This window comes from Electrona antarctica (genome assembly GCF_951216825.1).
Source record: "Electrona antarctica genome assembly, chromosome: 5".
In the NCBI taxonomy this organism is placed as follows: domain Eukaryota; kingdom Metazoa; phylum Chordata; class Actinopteri; order Myctophiformes; family Myctophidae; genus Electrona; species Electrona antarctica.
The window spans coordinates 19,247,362-19,265,544 of NC_136810.1; the positions used below are offsets into that span (position 1 = coordinate 19,247,362).

Here is an 18,183-nt window from a genome sequence, read left to right on the forward strand (position 1 = left end):
GCCACAACATACCTGGATCTTCCGCTGTAACGGTGGAGGGGAACCCCGACAATGCAACTCATCTCAAATTCACTGCACCATAACAGACAGAAGGAGTGACCAACCGAACTTGAACCTACAACAGGGGGACAGTTTTTTTCCTGTTATACTCAGCCCGTCAACAATTATCAATAATATATCAGTATTCCTGTGGGCCACATTAAGTGGGTTGCCCATGAATGATGTAGCCTATATGGTCACTCAGTTCCATTTGGACTGCATGAGCAACAGAATGGAATTGTTTATATTCTTCTCCCCATATTGTCTCCATTAGACCCTCATGGCACACCCTGAATACTTTATTCAGACTCAGAAAGGTAAACAGCACAAGGTACAGTCAGACATAATATCAGGCTAATATATCACAAAAAAGTCAATGCAATAAATGGGGCCGCTGCCTGAGCAGAGACCAAGTGATGTGCAGAGTCTTCACTACTAGTCAGATGTCAAGAAAAGGCGGTGTATGGCGACCATCGGGGCAAACTTATTTAGTCGCCGAGAGGCTAAAGCGGGGGAAATGTTAGCCCCATTATGTGCCCTCTCCCTACGCTCATTCTGTAGCTCCGAGATGAGGTCACACACAGGGCCCCTCCCACCCCGTTCAGAAACGGCGCATGTTTCCACAATTCCACGATTCTTACCTTTTCTAAACAATGAATCAAAAACGTGAAGTGGTGTGAAGGGTTTACACTAATTCAACGTCAACAACTGCAAAGAAACTCCAACTTTAAACGGTTACGAGCGTTACAGCGGTTGGTTTAGTCAGCCGCTTCTATGTTTATCAAGGGATTTGTGCGTGTGCGCGTGCATGTTGAGTGAACTGAAGTCAGTTGGAAATTTTCGACCAGGGGAGGCGCCGGGGAGGCGCTAAAGCTTTTCAACTTCCTTGAAAAACATGCTAAACAACCGCTAGACGCTCGTGTAACCGTTTAAAGTTGGATTTTCTTTTTGCCGTTGTTGACGTTGAATTAGTGTAAACCCTTCACGCCACTTCACGTTTTTGATTAATTGTTTAGAAAAGGTAAGAATCGTGGAATTGTGGAAACATGCGCCGTTTCTGAACGGGGTGGGAGGGGCCCTGTGTGTGACCTCATCTCGGAGCTACAGAATGAGCGTAGGGAGAGGGCACCTATGGGGCTAGGGAAATGTTTACCTGTCAAACTCGCTGCTTGTAATGAAATCACTTCTCCAAGATCCATGTGTTTCAGCGTTTTGTTCATTTATTAAAGTTTGAAAACAATTCATTTAGCAGCATCAGCATAAAGTGCATAGTGCGACGTGCAAATGACCTATAGGTAGCATAGCGTTGTATTTGCGTTCATAAAGCCTTCCATTCATGAAACCCGCCGGTGAACAGCTGACTTTACTACCTGAACCCCAACACCACGTGACCTGATAGTGAATGACGTGATCATTAAAACCATAGCAACCCGTCGAGCTGTCTATAGGCTGTCTGTCACCAACAGGCGGTTTAATATTAACATCTGTAACTCTACCCGCTCTTTCAGTTCAGAACTCTCAGTCCAGAACATCATGCATTTGGTCATTCTGATCATTGGGGTCATGCTATTCCCACAAGGTAATTCACACACACACGCGCATGTGGTGTGTGTGTGTGTGTGTGTGTGTGTGTGTGTGTGTGTGTGTGTGTGTGTGTGTGTGTGTGTGTGTGTTTATTACAATACATATGCGTAACATAACTTAAGGATAATAGATGTTTTTCTTTTCTTATTTTTTTTTAAAGAGAAGAAAACGCAAAATGACAAACTCTTGACAGATTTTGTCGCACAATAAAATTGTTTAAGGGTTATGTCAAAAGGAGAAGCGGACTGTCGTCTAGAAGTGTTTCATGCCCATCGGTCTGAGGCCTCATTCACATAAAGAACATGAACATGTTCTGTGCTCTGCCTGTGTTTGATGGCCGCCTTAATGCTTTTTCAATGGGAGTCACATGGTTTGACCAAACATTTGTGTTTGATGGAGGGGAGGTGGGACAGAACACAGCCATCAAACAAAAATGTTTGGTCAAACCATGTGACTCCCATTGGAAAAGCATTGTGGCGGCCATTAAAAGACAAAAAACGACCAAACATTTGTTTGATGGCGTTTGATACGTTTGATAAGAACATATGTTCTTATCAAACACGCCCATGATGACCACACCTCTAGGCGCAAATACCTGTGTCTGCAAAAAACATAGCGGGTGACGCGGGACGAAAATACCATTAAGGGACAGAGAAAGCTCCTATATTCGTAATTTTCGGGCAGTGGCTGAATTGCAGGCCAAAAGGCTGCGACAAAATTGGAGCCCCTATACACTCCAAGGAGCACACTTTTTTTTCCAGCTGTAAACCGTGTGATATTTTCTGCCTGTTGCCTTACAGCCGATGCCCTGAATAAACCGTGTGATGTTTTCTGCCTGTTGCCTTACAGCCGATGCCCTGAATAAACCGTGTGATGTTTTCTGCCTGTTGCCTTACAGCCGATGCCCTGAATAAACCGTGTGATGTTTTTTGCCTGTTGCCTTACAGCCGATGCCCTGAATTGTTATGCATGTGGGGACGGAACACCTACAAAACGCTGCGCCGCTGGTGAACTAGGAAAAGAAATAGTCTGTCCTGGATCTGATAACCACTGCGCCGCATTCGTTACCGCCACAACTACCCTAAGTAAGTGAGATATGTAGAATAGACTAAGGGCTATATCTTGCACCACCCCTTAACCCTTATCCCTAAACTAATTCGCCATTTTTTACTATTTTAAAAAACCTTTTACAATAGTTAAAATAGCCGATCTACAAGCTCACAATGTCTCGATGTAGATCGGCTAGGTGAACTATTTTAAAATGTTTTTCAAAATAGTAAAAAATGGCTGGATAAGGTTGGCACAAGATGGAGCCCTAAGGGCCATATCTTGCACGCCGCCTTAACCCTTATCCCTAAACGTATTACCTTTTTTTATAACATTTTAAAATAGTTTTATCTATCGACATGTTGTGCGCTTGTAGATCGGCTATTTGAACTATTTTAAAATGTTTTTCAATAAGGGGTAAGGTAAGGGCCCCATGGGCTCCATTTTCGTTCGATCATTTTCGATTCATGGGGAAAGGGTGTTCCCCCACTAAAGTTGGTATTTTGGTTACCTGTCTAAATCCCTAAAACACCTCCGTTACCCCTTACATTATGCATAGGTGTGGTTTGGGAATTTGGGGCGTTACAATAATTAAACCAATCACCGTGCCACATGCCATTGCCTTTAATAGATCCCTTATCCGTTGCTCGTTATGTCCAGTTCTATATTGCTTGGAAAATTACAAAGAGATCCAATAGAATAGGAGAATAAGGAGAGATGAAGCAGTCTGTACTCCGCGGTCATCTCCATTGCATCCAGGCGCGCTACCAAACTAATTTGGCTGCTGGCATACGGCTTATGGGTGCTTTTAAACTCCACTATCGCCTTCCCAAATGTGTGTGACCAAAATAGCAATTATGGGGAAAGCGTGCCAACACGCCCATGACCACACCTCTAGGCGCAAATACCAGTGTCTGGTATAGATGTAGATAGCTGGTGACGCTGGACCAAAATACCATTAAGGGACAGAGCAAGCTCCTATACTCGTAATTACGGCTTAACAGCGGCTTACTTGCGGGCTGCGTCGTGGGTAATGGCGGCGACAAAAACAGAGCCCATGCCTTTTCTCTTGTATAAACTCTGAAAGTCACCTTTAAGTTATCTTGAGCAGATCTTCTAGTACTGTATGATGAAGGCCTTATTTGGTTGGATATTGTATGTGTTTTCAGCGCAACCGAACCATGCTGTCACTAAGATATACAACATGAAGAATTGTTTGCCAGCTGATCAGTGCGTTAATGGCACAGTGTACTTTGGAAACCAATTATTTTATGAGAACAGCATGTGTTGTTCCACCGACCTCTGCAATGTTAACTATACAAGTAAGTATAGTTAAGTATAAGTAAGTACACGTGTAAGTATACGTATACCACCTGTGGTGTCTTATTAGCCAATGTGCAGTGTGAAGGAGAATATGTCTTGTCTTGGTTTGTTTATTCTTCATACTTGATGGGAAAATGTAAACATACCTACTGAAATTTAAACAAGAAATGACAGTCATGTTATACAGCTTCCAGCAAGCTTCTTTTTTTTGTCCCCCATCCGTGTGTGTGTGTGTGTGTGTGTGTGTGTGTGTGTGTGTGTGTGTGTGTGTGTGTGTGTGTGTGTGTGTGTGTGTGTGTGTGTGTGTGTGTGTGTGTGTGTGTGTGTGTGTGTGTGTGTGTGTGTGTGTGTGTGTGTATTTGTATATAAAGCTGATCTACAAGGTCACAATTGTGTGGTCACAGCTAGTGTATAGGTTTAAATGTGGCCTATAGTCGTTGGTTCCGGCCACCTGATGACCTACAGTTCTTTTCCGTTGCTTCTTGTCATTGATCAAAATCATTGAATCAAACGTAAGAAATGAAATGCATTGGTTGCGTCATGTGGTTGGTCGGCAAGTTGTAAATGTTTATGTTGTACTGGGTGTTTGATTATGATTTTTTTAAAATAATGATATCAAAATGTAAACCTTTACAGATAATCCCATCAACTTGGTTGGGAATGGTAGGACGTGCTACACGTGCACAAATCCACAGAACTGCAGTGACACGCAGAAGTCTTTATTGTGTGTAACGGATCAGGACCGCTGCATCTCAGGTAATGAGAAGCCACGTGGCTTCAGAAGACTGCCTCTCCCGTTTACCCAAATATGATATATCATATTTCACATTCCTCAGCTGAAAAGTCGTTTGTAGGCCTGGGCCGTGGCTCAGCGGTCCAGGCACCTTGGCCGGTAGTCCGAGCCTGGCAGTGTGGGTTAAACGGCCTTTACTGCATGTCACTCCCCCATCTCTCTCCCCCATTTCCTGTCGTCTGTCCCTCTATAAAAAATATAAAATAAAAAGGTGAAAGCCGCAAAAAAAACATATAGGCTATATATATATATATATATAAAAAAAAAAGTTGTTTGTATTTTTATTCTTGTGAAAGTATTACACGCGCAGACAGTAATATGTGTTTTTGTGTTCACAGTGGTGGAACATAAGGGAGTCCAAAAAGAGACCAGGATCGGCTGTGCCACAAAGAGCATGTGTGGAGACGTGCAGCTCCTCCTGAGCATGATGATGAATATTAGCCTTTCTGAAAATTCTACTATAAGCTGCTGTAAAGATGACTTGTGCAACGGTGTCAAAACTATTGCTCCTACTATTGCTCCTACTATTGATCCTACTATTGATCCTACAGGCACCGCTGTTAACCTTACAAGTCTTACAAGCCTCCTGCTTCTGGTTGCGTCAGTGCTGTTAGCCTCCTGTTCCTGGTAGCACCAGACAGTTAACCTCCAGATCTTGGTAGCTGCACCAGGGCATGTTGTTTAAAGCAGAGGTTTTGAGAGTTTTTCAGTCCAAGGAGAACCCCTTAAAGGACAACTTTAGTTATTTTCAACCAAGTTTCATATTTTAGGTTGTTTTTCATTTGTTGCTTTCTTTCGTTTTAGCCATTTTAGCTATTTTTTACAGGGGGCGGGGGCATTCGAACATGGGGTTAAATATATATTTTTAGGGGGGCACGGTGGCACAGTTGGTGGTCGCCTCACAGCTAGAAGGTCCTGGGTTCGATTCCCGCTGGGGCGTGCTAGCGGCGTGTTCTCTCCTCCGTGTCATCAGTACCCATACCCGAGGCAGGGTTGGCGAATGGGCCTTTCTGTGTGGAGTTTGCATGTTCTCCCCGTGTCCCTATAGGCTAGGGTAGGTACCCTCACAAAAAACATGCAGTAATCCTGGTCTCTAAACTGCCTCCCCCTGGCCAGCCGGGGCGCCTGATGGAGGAACTGGTTGGAATAACGTGTTCCATCTCCGCGCTACGTCCAACCAGGGAAACTTCCCCCTGTCAGGTGAAAAGAAGCAGCTTGGACTCCTCATGCATAGAAGGAAGCATGAGGTCAGTCCGCTGCCCCCCCAGGTTGGCGGAGGGTGTGTAGAGCCCAGGATCACATTAGATAATTGACACAGGGGTGAAAAATGGGTTACAAAATTGTGGGATAAAAAAATATTAACAAAAGAAATAATTTTAATATTTTATTATAAGTTTTATAGCATTTTTTTATTTATTATTTACTATAGTCCTACTAGACCCCAGAAAATTACATCTGGCCACAAAAGATAAAATGATCTACTGAATGTGAAGGGGGGTACTATAGGGCTGCAATATTGTGTTATAGACTCAATATGTCAGTTTGTCACCTCCCCTTCATATTCAGTATAGAGACACACAGGGACTACAAATTTCACGCCCCCAAATGAGACAGCGTCCCCACTTCTGGTCCGTTGGCACGGATACTGCAGGCCAGCCCATAGAAGTCCATTGAAATTCAACTGTAGTTAGCCTACTTTTAAAATAATATGAAATGAACTGAAGACTATATTGATTTGAATAAAAAAAGGTTTCCAAATGTATGAAGTGTCTTTGTCAACATATATTGTTGTTTTCTCAATAGAGGATGTATTTCACATTTAATTTACCACTTGAATGAGTTACCCATAATGTTAACGGAGCAGAGGGGAGACGGCAGACAGAGAACCTGTCGCTTTTAAGGGACGTCGCATGCCTTTACGAGGCTACGAGCGCCGACTTTGAAGAGTGAAATTATCAATATAGCCTACATCCCGATCCTGACTGACTTTGTTATTCATGTCTATATTTTAAATGTCACGGGCTCACTATATATGTTCTACCTACCACGGAGCTCCGACGGTGTGTTTTACCGCTGTCAACTTGTTGTATAATTAACTTTGCTGAATAGTTGCATGGGAAAATAACCCAGCTAAATGGAGGAGTGACATCCTGACATTTTCAACTACCTAGTGAATTCTCCAGATGAGTAGGCCTATTAATAATAGTCTTGCAAGATGCTGTTTAGATCATTTTCAACAAATACATAGCATATAAAACGAAATACAACAAACATATCTGGGTATTGAAAACCTCAAGGGATGCAACCGTGACGTATATACCGTGCGACCACTTTGACTTGAGATTTACAATGCTAGCACTTTTCACAAACTGATGGAGTATATTATAGTACATTGTAGGATGTATATTGAGATGGCAGGTAAGGACATTGAAAAGGACAAATCAAACATATGGGACACTTTATTAGAACACAAAAAAAATCGCTATAGCCTCAGTAATGAACCAGTGAAATTAGGGTATTTCATGATGCCTCTCATAGGGATTGCATTGGCAGCTGCAGTACACAGTTGAAACGGACCAGAAGTGGGGCCGCTGTCTCATTTGGGGGCGTAACATTTGTAGTCCCCGTGTGTCTCTATAGATCCTGTTAGTAGCCTGCCTCTGATTGGTCAGAGCTCGTTGTTGTCAATGTCAAAAATAGTCAAAGAAGGCGGCGCCCTGTGACCGCGCTGCCGGCAGAGCTGCTTTCTAAAAACACGCTTTGAGAGTGTACAATGAAACCAAATGGACCCATAATTGAACACATACGCTGTATTGATTTGATTTGGGTGTTCTAATAAATAAAGTGTTAATTATCGTGTGTTCATCTCCATATGTATTTATGCCCTCGTCGGGTGCTATTACAGTGGTCTGTATCAGTAATACAACAAAAATACTTACACTTAACAAAGAAATAACATTAGGGGCTGTGCAACAACAATAATGCCATATTCAAACTATACTAATTATACTAAACTAACTTCTATTAGCTAAATGTTATTAGCTTATACTAAAAAGGATAAAGATGAAGGGAAGAGGCCTTTGCAGTACAATAATACTTCAAGTTTATTTTGATCAAACATCTGCTAGTGTGCTTGCCTATGGATATACACACTGTTGACTCTGTCAATCAAGACTCATAACACATTCAAATAAATTACATTAATCAGAGGCAGGCGAGGTGTTAATCCAGTACGTGCCATTAAATCTGCTGCAATCTGTACAACATCCGGGTGCAGCCCCATTACCCTTGGCTCGGCTTATGTGCTTTCACATCATTCTCTGAACTGAAAGAGCGGGTAGAGTTACAGCTGCGGTAAGTAGGCAGGCTAGAACTGTGTCCCCTTTACTTAAGTTATTCCTGTTTATTCCCTTAGTTCACATCAAATGTGATGCGACTAATCTAAACATTGGGTCGTGGCACTTGCAGAGACCCGCCCTTGTTAACGATCGGGCTAGGCGCGGAGTACTTTGTTTGAACCTATCCCATATCTGAATGTGCTTACATTTTGATAACTAAATCAATAACTGTCTGGTTCTACCAGGAACAGGAGGCTAACAGCACTGATGCAACCAGAAGCAGGAGGCTTGTAAGACTTGTAAGGTTAACAGCGGTGCCTGTAGAAGCAATAGTTTTGACACCGTTGCACAAGTCATCTTCACAGCAGCTTATAGTAGAATTTTCAGACAGGCTAATATTCATCAGCATGCTCAGGAGGAGCTGCACGTCTCCACACATGCTCTTTGTGGCACAGCCGATCCTGGTCTCGTTTTGGACTCCCTTATGTTCCACCACTGTGAACACAAAAACACATATTACTGTCTGCGTGTCTAATACTTTCACAAGAATAAAAATACAAACGACTTTTTCAGCTGAGGAATGTGAAATTTGATATATCATATTTGCAGGGACGTGCAGAGAGTGTTAGAGGGGCAGGGGCTGAAATCCCGCAAGAGGACAAAAATAGTGAAAATAGCAGATCTACCAGCTCATCACAACGCATCGCGCTGCGAAGCGTTGAGAGCTTGTACATCAGCTATTTTCGGGGCGCAACCCAGCACTCTTTAGCTAGTGGAGATGTGGTGTACGACATTGGATTTCTAAACAAATGAGTTCAACGCAAAATGCTGTGTTCAAGTTCAGGAGACTTCAGGGGGAAAAAAGCAATTCTCCTGAATGCTGCATGCCTTCCGGCACAGCATGGAAAGGAGTGGCATTTACATTTCTTTCACCATAGTAAATGCTGCATTCGTGGTCTGGAAAGGGCAGTAGTTTCACAGACGGGTAAAAGGGAAGGGGCTGAAGGGGTAAATGGGAGATGCAGTCTTCTGAAGCCACGTGGCTTCTCATTACCTGAGATGCAGCGGTCCTGATCCCCCACACACGATAAAGAAGTCTGCGTGTCGCTGCAGTTCTGTGGATTTGTACACGTGTAGCACGTCCTACCATTCCCAACTAAGCTGTCGTGATTATCTGTAAAAGGTTTACATTTTATATCATTATTTAAAAAAATATATCATAATCAAACACCCTGTACAACATAACAACTTAAACATTTACAACTTGCCGACCAACCACATGACACAACCTGCTACACAAACCTTCCACCAACGTTTGATTCAATGATTTACATGTGACAAGAAGCAACAAACAAGAACTGTACGTCATCAGGTGGCCGGAACCAACGACAACGAAATATATACATATATATATAGTTGTATAGGCAGACTGCAGAGAGAAGGGTTTGATCCCCCAGATCACAAAGTGGACAATGATCAGGCGCCAGTGAGAATGTGTAGGCCTACAAGTAATAGTACATAGATATATAATATAAAAGTTAGACATGGAAGATAGGGACAACACTTGGCACACAGCAGTGACGTAAGGTACGTTTGTGTCTTTCTTTCTGTCTTGAAAACAATGAAAGGCAGACAATGTTGCCATACTGTCTGAATGGGAAAACATTTGTATTTAGGACTCAGAATTTCCCTGGAATGGCTATGATTTTATTTTAAAGACATATTTTAGTTTGTTCAAGACAGGAAATTAAAATTTAATATTTTGTTTAGTCTACATAACATTTTATGTTGCAGATAAAAAAATATGATCGGATGGAGGACAAAAAAAATTGTATAAATTAAAACAACGTGTAGGTACTTACCACCTGCATAGTTAACATTGCAGAGGTCGGTGGGACAACACATGGTGTTCTCATAGAAGTGTTGGTTTCCAAAGTACACTGTGCCATTAACGCACTGATCAGCTGGCAAACAGTTCTTCATGCCATACACCACAGCTTTGTGCTGTTGCACTGAAAACACACACAATATTAGATCCAACCAAATAATGCCTTCATCATACAGTATACACTAGAAGATCTGCTCAAGATAACTTATAGGTGACTTTCAGAGTTTTATGTTACAAGAGAAAAGGCACAGACTCATGTCATGGGGCCCTATCTTACCTTATTGAAAAACATTTAAAATAGTTCAAAACAATCTACAAGCGCACAACGTGTCGATAGAGCACATTTTAAAATGTTTTAAACAATCAGACCCGTCTGAAGTGAGTGGTGCTGTACTGTACTGTACTGTACTGTACTGTACTGTACTGTACTGTACTGTACTGTACTGTACTGTACTGTACTGTACTGTACTGTACTGTACTGTACTGTACTGTACTGTACTGTACTGTACTGTACTGTACTGTACTGACCCTCTTCCCTGGCCTGTGTGTGTCTGTGGTGCAACAGTGACACACTTGGTGGTGAACAAACGCTATAACGCTATTTCCGTGCTTAGACACAGCCAGGCACCCAGCCACACACATAGCTGTCTATAGGAGTTGGTTGCACCACTCAAAAAGGGATAAGGGTTAAGGTGGCATGCAAGATATTCTACATCTCTCACTTACTTCTAGTTGTGACGGTTACCAATGCGGCGCAGTGGTTATCAGATCCAGGACAGATTATTTATTTTCCTAGTTCATCAGCGGCGCAGCGTTCTCTAGGTGTTCCGTCCCCACATGCATAACATTTCAGGGCATCGGCTGTAAGGCAACAGGCAGAAAACATCACACGGTTTATTCAGGGCATCGGCTGTAAGGCAACAGGCAGAAAACATCACACGGTTTATTCAGGGCATCGGCTGTAAGGCAACAGGCAGAAAACATCACACGGTTTACAGCTGGAATAAAAAGTGTGCTCCTTGGAGCGTAGGTCTCCGCCAGGCCGGGTTGCCTACTCGGGGCCTGCTAACTTTGGAAGGAAGTTATATAGCCAAGGAAAAGAATATGAAAATGCTGAGATATAGGTTATCACACGACTTCAGAGATAATGTGCAGATTTGTGTTACGGACAGGTGTTGTATATATGCTGATTTGCAAAATGACGGAAACTATATTTGTCTGTTGAAAAAAGGTTGCACAATAAAATTGTTTAAGGGTTATATATATGTCAAAAGGAGAAGTGGGCTGTTGTAGCACCACCATGAGGCCAATCAGGTCAGGTGCTGTCTGGAAGTGTTTCATGCCCATTGGTCTAACAGTGCCAGAGGTTAGCTGTCCACATAATTTCCTTTTTTATAATGTAATGATTTATTCCAAACAAAATAAAACATAAATGAAAAGACAAAGGAAATAAAGGAATTTTTTGATTTAAAATAAAAAATAAGAAATATCTATTATCCTTAAGTTATGTTTGAAAAAGGAGTAGGAAGAAGTTTATTCAAAAACGTATCGGGTCCTACCCCTTCTTTGTGTATCAGTCTGCAAATATTTACTTTCCGCCACAGTGTTTACATATACTCACATTAAAAGAGAGGACAAAATGAAAGACAACGACAAAACAAGCAGTCAAGCACACAAGACAGTGTATAGTATACACAGTGCGTGCGTGTGTGTGCGTGCGTGCGTGTGCGTGCGTGCGTGCGTGCGTGCGTGTCTATATGGACATCACATGTCCATATAGACATCACATACTGTACTGTATAAATCATCAACAATCTGCTTCTCACACTGTCACTCCCATGCAAAAATCTGAGCCATGTGATTTACTGTTCTGAATCATGTAGAGGCGCAGTTTAAATCAGCTACGCAGTTGAAGACCAGGTCGACTGAAGACAACTTTATTTCTTTCGTTGCAACGGATGAACCATGATAACCAAACAGCGTGCTTATCATAATGCATAACGTTTCACATACAGTCGTTTCATTTTATAGATGCACAGAAAGGTCAATATGCGTCACACATGCGTCACACAGAAAGACAAATGGGCATAAATATCTGTCATCGTCCATACATTCAGTACATATCACAGCCTTGACTGTTCGTCCACCTTCCTGAATTTAGCAGAGAAGCATCCTATAATGGTTTTACGACTGGGGGAAGTGTGGACGGACAGTCTCCTCCGAACCTTATTTGGTCCCCTCGGCCGGGTCCAGCCCTATCTGGGTCTCTCGAACAGGTTTTAAGTGTAAGCTCTGCACATATTTAGGATAACCTGCAATGATTCTTGCATCCTGGCTAGACAAGATAAGCTGGGTGTGGCATTAACCAAAGGTCAGTGCAATACAAGGTGTCTGTGGGGCCTATGTGGCTGTCCCCCTGCTAGAGTTAAGTATAGACACAGCCTGACTGACCCCTTGACCTCTCATGCAGCTGTGTCCTCTCTTCGTAATAGTTAATATGATGCAATATGGACATGCATAAGTACTGATGGATTATACCATTCCTATATTAATATCTCATTACAACTATGGATATATTTGGACTATAACTAAAAGCACTCTGTGGTTACATGGAGATAATATTCAGCATAGAAGGCACACATTGGTTACATATATGTTGCAGAAAATAAAGGATAAAACACTCGGCCTCCACAATCATGATCGTATGTATATAGGTCAAACAATTATAACATTGAACACGTGTCATCTTATTAGTTGTCTCCGCCAGACAGGACAGCTGAAGGCTGTAGACTATGTTTCATGCCCATTGGTCTAACAGTGCCAGAGGTTAGCTGTCCACATGTATTCATTTCCCTTTTATAATTTAATTATAAATGCCCATTTGTCTTTCTGTGTGACGCATGTGTGACGCATATTGACCTTTCTGTGCATCTATAAAATGAAACGACTGTATGTGAAACGTTATGCATTATGATAAGCACGCTGTTTGGTTATCATGGTTCATCCGTTGCAACGAAAGAAATAAAGTTGTCTTCAGTCGACCTGGTCTTCAACTGCGTAGCTGATTTAAACTGCGCCTCTACATGATTCAGAACAGTAAATCACATGGCTCAGATTTTTGCATGGGAGTGACAGTGTGAGAAGCAGATTGTTGATGATTTATACAGTACAGTATGTGATGTCTATGTGGAGTTAAAACTGTAGGTTTAAACCTATTACCTATATAAAATATGACCAACCCACAGACTGAAGTGGCGCGCGCGCGCGCGCGCGCACGCACGCCGCCGCCGCCGCCGCCGCCACACACACACACACACACACACACACACACACACACACACACACACACACACACACACACACACACACACACACACACACACACACACACACACACACACACACACACACACACACACACACACACACACACACACACACACACACACACACACATGACTTACCTTGTGGCAATAGCATGACCCCAATGATCAGAATGGCCAAATGCATAATGTTCTGGACTGAGAGTTCTGAACTGAAAGAGCGGGTAGAGTTACAGCTGTTAATACAAGTGTATTAAACCACCTTTTCTTGATATCTGACTAGTAGTGAAGACACCGCACATCACTTTGTCTCTGCTCAGGCAGCGGCCCCATTTATAGGCAGTCTATTGGCTCTTTACATTTCTGACTAATAAAGCATGCAGGGCGTGACAGGACGTGATGGAGTATATAAACTGATTAATGAATAATGATTATGTTGCTGATGCAGTCCAAAGTCCAAAACGGAAGAACTGAGTGATCATATTCCACGAAATAATCAATCAAATACATAGCCATTAACCACATATGCAGGCATATGAGTATACCCAAATACATTAACCCATTTTGGACTGAGGCCGATTCTAAAAATGCCTTGAAAACCTGACCTGAAGTTTTATGGAAAAAACTTCAAATATTTATATACCAGCATCAAATATTTGTAATTTTTGAATACTGTACATACTGTACAGGACCCTAAGAGGGGTTCCCGTCCAGAATAGTTTAAAAAATAAGTTTTGAAATGACAGAAATCTAAAAACTATTCATTACTCTTGATGTTAGCAGGGGTCATATTTCAGATATATATCATATATTGACAGTGGTGGAAAGTCACTAAGTACTTTTACTTAAGTACTGTACTTAAGTACAATTTTGAGGTATTTGTACTTTACTTTAGTATTTCCAATTTCCAATACTTTTACTTCTACTCCACTACATCTCAGAGCCAAAATGTGTACTTTTACTTTACTGAAAACTTGAGTTACTAGTTACTTTGGCGATTTAAATTTAGATTAGAAAACATACATTAAAGGGATAGTTCAGATTTTTTTAACTTAAGTTGTATGAAATACTTGCCATTAATATAGTGGTTGCAACTGTATTAATTGATTGCCCGAGTCCTGTGGTGGGAGTTCTGCTCTGGTTTTGGTGAAATATCAAGTAGTTCCGGTCATTTTGTGGGGGGCACTGGGGGCCACGCAGTAAAAGTAAATTAATCCACAAAACTAACGTCATTTGTATTGTTGACCTATTTCTAAAATATTAGTGCAACTTCCGTTCTTTTTTTACCCCTCTATCACACAGAACTATGTTTTTTGTGTCCATATCACTACGCCCAAAAAATTGTTCCATGTGATAGAGGGGTCAAAGTTGAACGAGAGTCGCACTAGTATTTTAGAAATAGGTCAACAATACAAATTACGTTCGTTTTGTGGATTCATTTACTTTTACTGTGTGGCCCCAGTGCCCCCCACAAAATGACCGGAACTACTTAATATTGACCAAAACCAGAGCAGAACTCCCACCATGGGACTCGGGCAATCAATTAATACAGTTGCAACCACTATATTAATGGCAAGTATTTCATACAACTTAAGTTCAAAAAATCTGAACTATCCCTTTAACCACTTGAACCCTATACCTTTCGGCCATTTGAAAATAGCTCTATTTTCAAATGGCTCTATAGATCTACAAGCTCACAATGCCTCGCAACGCAACGCATTGTGAGCTTGTAGATCGGCTATTTTCAAAAGATTTTGTACACAGTTTGAACTTGTGAACTTGTGCAACACTTTTACTTTTCGTACTTTAAGTACATTTTGATGCCGATACTTTTGTACTTTTTAAATTTCAGTACAATTTCAATTCCGTACTTTTACTTGTAACGAACAGAACGACAGTTCTAAATTGCAGTATTGGTACTTTTACTTAAGTAAAACAATTGAGTACTTTTCCACCACTGTATATTGACCGATATTGGTACCTTTCTATGACTCACTGAAGCGGGTATGGGAGGAGGATATCAGGGTGGAATTTGATGCAGAGGATTGGACCTCCATGTACCTCTATAAATATCCATGAACTAAACTCCACAGAACCTATTACACACCTCTCCACCTTCATAACATGTTTCCCGACTCCTCAGAACTTCGCTTCAAGTGTCATACAGAAGTATAGGTGCTACTATGCATGTCTTCTGATGAGCTTTGATTGAATTCAGCCATGCTGGAAGAATTAAGGTCCACTTTGACCCTCCTGCAGGGCGTTTAACTTTACAGCCATCCTAATATTTATTATACCGTGATAGCAGTCTGGCTCTGGACCCTGACTCCACCCGTTTATTAGACATGCTGATACTATTCTATTATTGTTGTACGGCGACCTTGAGTGCCCTGAAAGGCTCCTTATAAATAAAATGTATTATTATTATTATTAAAAAAAAACTATAAAAAGTATTAATTAAAAAAAGAAACAAAAAGCACCATTTCAATTCGAATCTAAACATAATCTGCACAATTTACCATAGGGCCTACATTCTGACTATTGTGGTCAAGCTTTGCACCAAAATAAACATCTGTTATGTCACTATGTGTAGCCTACAGCTGTGTAGCCTACAGCTTCTATACATTGTTATTTAAATACATAAAACTGTAAGTAGGCAGGCTAGAACGGTGTCCCTTTTGCTTATTCCTGTTTATTCCCTTCGTTCACATCAAATGTGCTACGAGTCTATGGCTAATCTAAAAAATTGGGGCGCGGCACTTTTGTACACACACATTTGTATGCATGTGTTACATAATGCCACCTGTGTTAGCACGTGCACGCATGGGTTTTTTGTTCTGGATTCTTTCCTGTGATCATCAAATGTGATGTGCAGGGCAAGATTAACCCTTTGTGGTGCCCAGTGCTATAACGCGTTAAAAACAAACAGTATTTTGAGCTATGTTACAATGTTGTAATCAATGTCAATTATTTTACATTCCTTTTCTATGTGAAAGCACAAGCAGGGCACACTGCATGGTGACATCATTGCTGTGACACTCGTGGGGTTCAGTGTGGGCTAAGTAACTCACTGTAGTTGTAGTCTACTAACTGTAGTTAGACAGTCACTGTGTGTGTGTGTCTGTGAAAAGCTCATCTCTGGCACCGCTGGACAGAGCAGCATGAAACTGTTTTTGCCCCAGTAGGCAGCATGGTGGCGCTATAACGGGCCGCTTCAGAGTTCAACTCTTGAACTGTAGGTTTTTACAATCAAATTGTAGGCTATTCCTCTGGATTCCTTGGCTCATGATACAACTCCCCATAAACAGTATGCCAAGGGTTTTCAATCTTTGTATACCAAGTACCACCACAGAAAGTATCTGGCTCACCACAATAACTGATGTTAAAATACAGGAGCGTAGACCTGCCCCATGTATCCTATGCAGCTAAGGGCAGCTTAATTCAAAATTAAAATAATAAATGTAATTTATTCTATAATGTAATTTTATGGCCTTGATTTTATTAACAAAGTCATGTGTCCTTGATATAGCTAGGGTGTTTTATAGACGGGGGTTCAGGAAGTGTTCAATATATTCAGCTGTTTTTGGTACGTTTCACTACCACAGTCAATAGGTCTCCCTGCTGGAATCTAATACGGTACAGTCCATCTTTATGTATTTTTGGTGATAGAAAATCCATGCACGTGGAGTGTCCTGTCCGATTATTTAGTTTGTTTGTAGTTTATGTACTTTTTTTCTTTAAATTTGTATATTATTTATTTAGCTTCTGTGGATTATATATTGGTTGTCCTAGTTGTCTATAGTGGTTTGGGTTGCTAAGTTGTCTTTCTCCCTCAATTAAGTATTGATGTCTGTCCATTATAATTATTGCGCTACCTTTGTCTGCAGATTTAATGACTATCATTTTTAGCTAGTGCCCTCAGGGCTCTTACCTGTTCTTTGGTTAGGTTGTCAATTTCTTTAATGTGTCCTGATAGATTCTTTAATGTGTCCTGATAGATTCCCAACTGTGTCCGTGTCCTCCAGGATTATTTGTTTTAGACTTTGCGCTTACTGTAAATTCCTGAATGGAAACACCTCAACATTCGGGTGGCTGCGGGTTACAAATCACCCGTTGATTCCTTTGAGGTTAGGGTTAGGTATAGGGTTTCGGATACTGTGTCATGATCATGATCAGACCATGTCAGCCCTGGCCACTCCCACTTTCCATTCCACACTGCAGTCCCATGTACTCACCTGTCTCCAACTCCCTCGTCATCCCACCTGTGAACTATTCTACAATCAACCTTCCCCCTATAAGACTGGACTCATAGCAAGCATGCATTGTCAGTTCATAGTTTGTTTCCGATGCATGGTCCGTTCCTGTGTTGACTTCTTGTCATTCCGTCGTTTTCCTGATTCCTGTGTTGTGAAGTATGAGATGTATTCCTGATTCCTGCGTTCTGCTCCAGTGTATGATCTTTGCCTTGATTTCCGGAGTCCAACTTCAGTGTAAGATTTTTGCCTCATTCTTCATTAAATACTTTGAATCTAAGCTTTTTGCCTGTGACTCTGCATATTGGGTTCAACTCTCGCCGCATCACAACATTAGGTCAGTTCATAATGTTGTGATGCGGCGAGAGTTGAACCCAATATGGAATCAGGAAAACGACGGAATGACAAGAAGTCAACACAGGAACGGACCATGCATCGGAAACAAACTATGAACTGACAATGCATGCTTGCTATGAGTCCAGTCTTATAGGGGGAAGGTTGATTGTAGAATAGTTCACAGGTGGGATGACGAGGGAGTTGGAGACAGGTGAGTACATGGGACTGCAGTGTGGAATGGAAAGTGGGAGTGGCCAGG

At 41.6% G+C, this 18,183-nt stretch overlaps 2 long non-coding RNA genes across 2 annotated transcripts; one reads left to right on the plus strand and one right to left on the minus strand.

Annotated features, from left to right (window-relative positions):
- Positions 1-1,545: 1,545 nt before the first annotated feature.
- LOC306923444 lies at positions 1,546-5,509 on the plus strand. Its single transcript, XR_013790068.1, has 5 exons — positions 1,546-1,618; positions 2,571-2,708; positions 3,840-3,992; positions 4,630-4,749; positions 5,125-5,509. It is a non-coding gene; the product is annotated as an uncharacterized lncRNA (long non-coding RNA).
- A 2,418-nt stretch (positions 5,510-7,927) lies between these two features.
- LOC306923609 lies at positions 7,928-18,027 on the minus strand. Its single transcript, XR_013790085.1, has 6 exons — positions 17,571-18,027; positions 13,477-13,547; positions 10,739-10,873; positions 9,987-10,136; positions 9,179-9,298; positions 7,928-8,619 (listed from the first exon to the last, which is right to left on the minus strand). It is a non-coding gene; the product is annotated as an uncharacterized lncRNA (long non-coding RNA).
- Between the last annotated feature and the right edge of the window lie 156 nt (positions 18,028-18,183).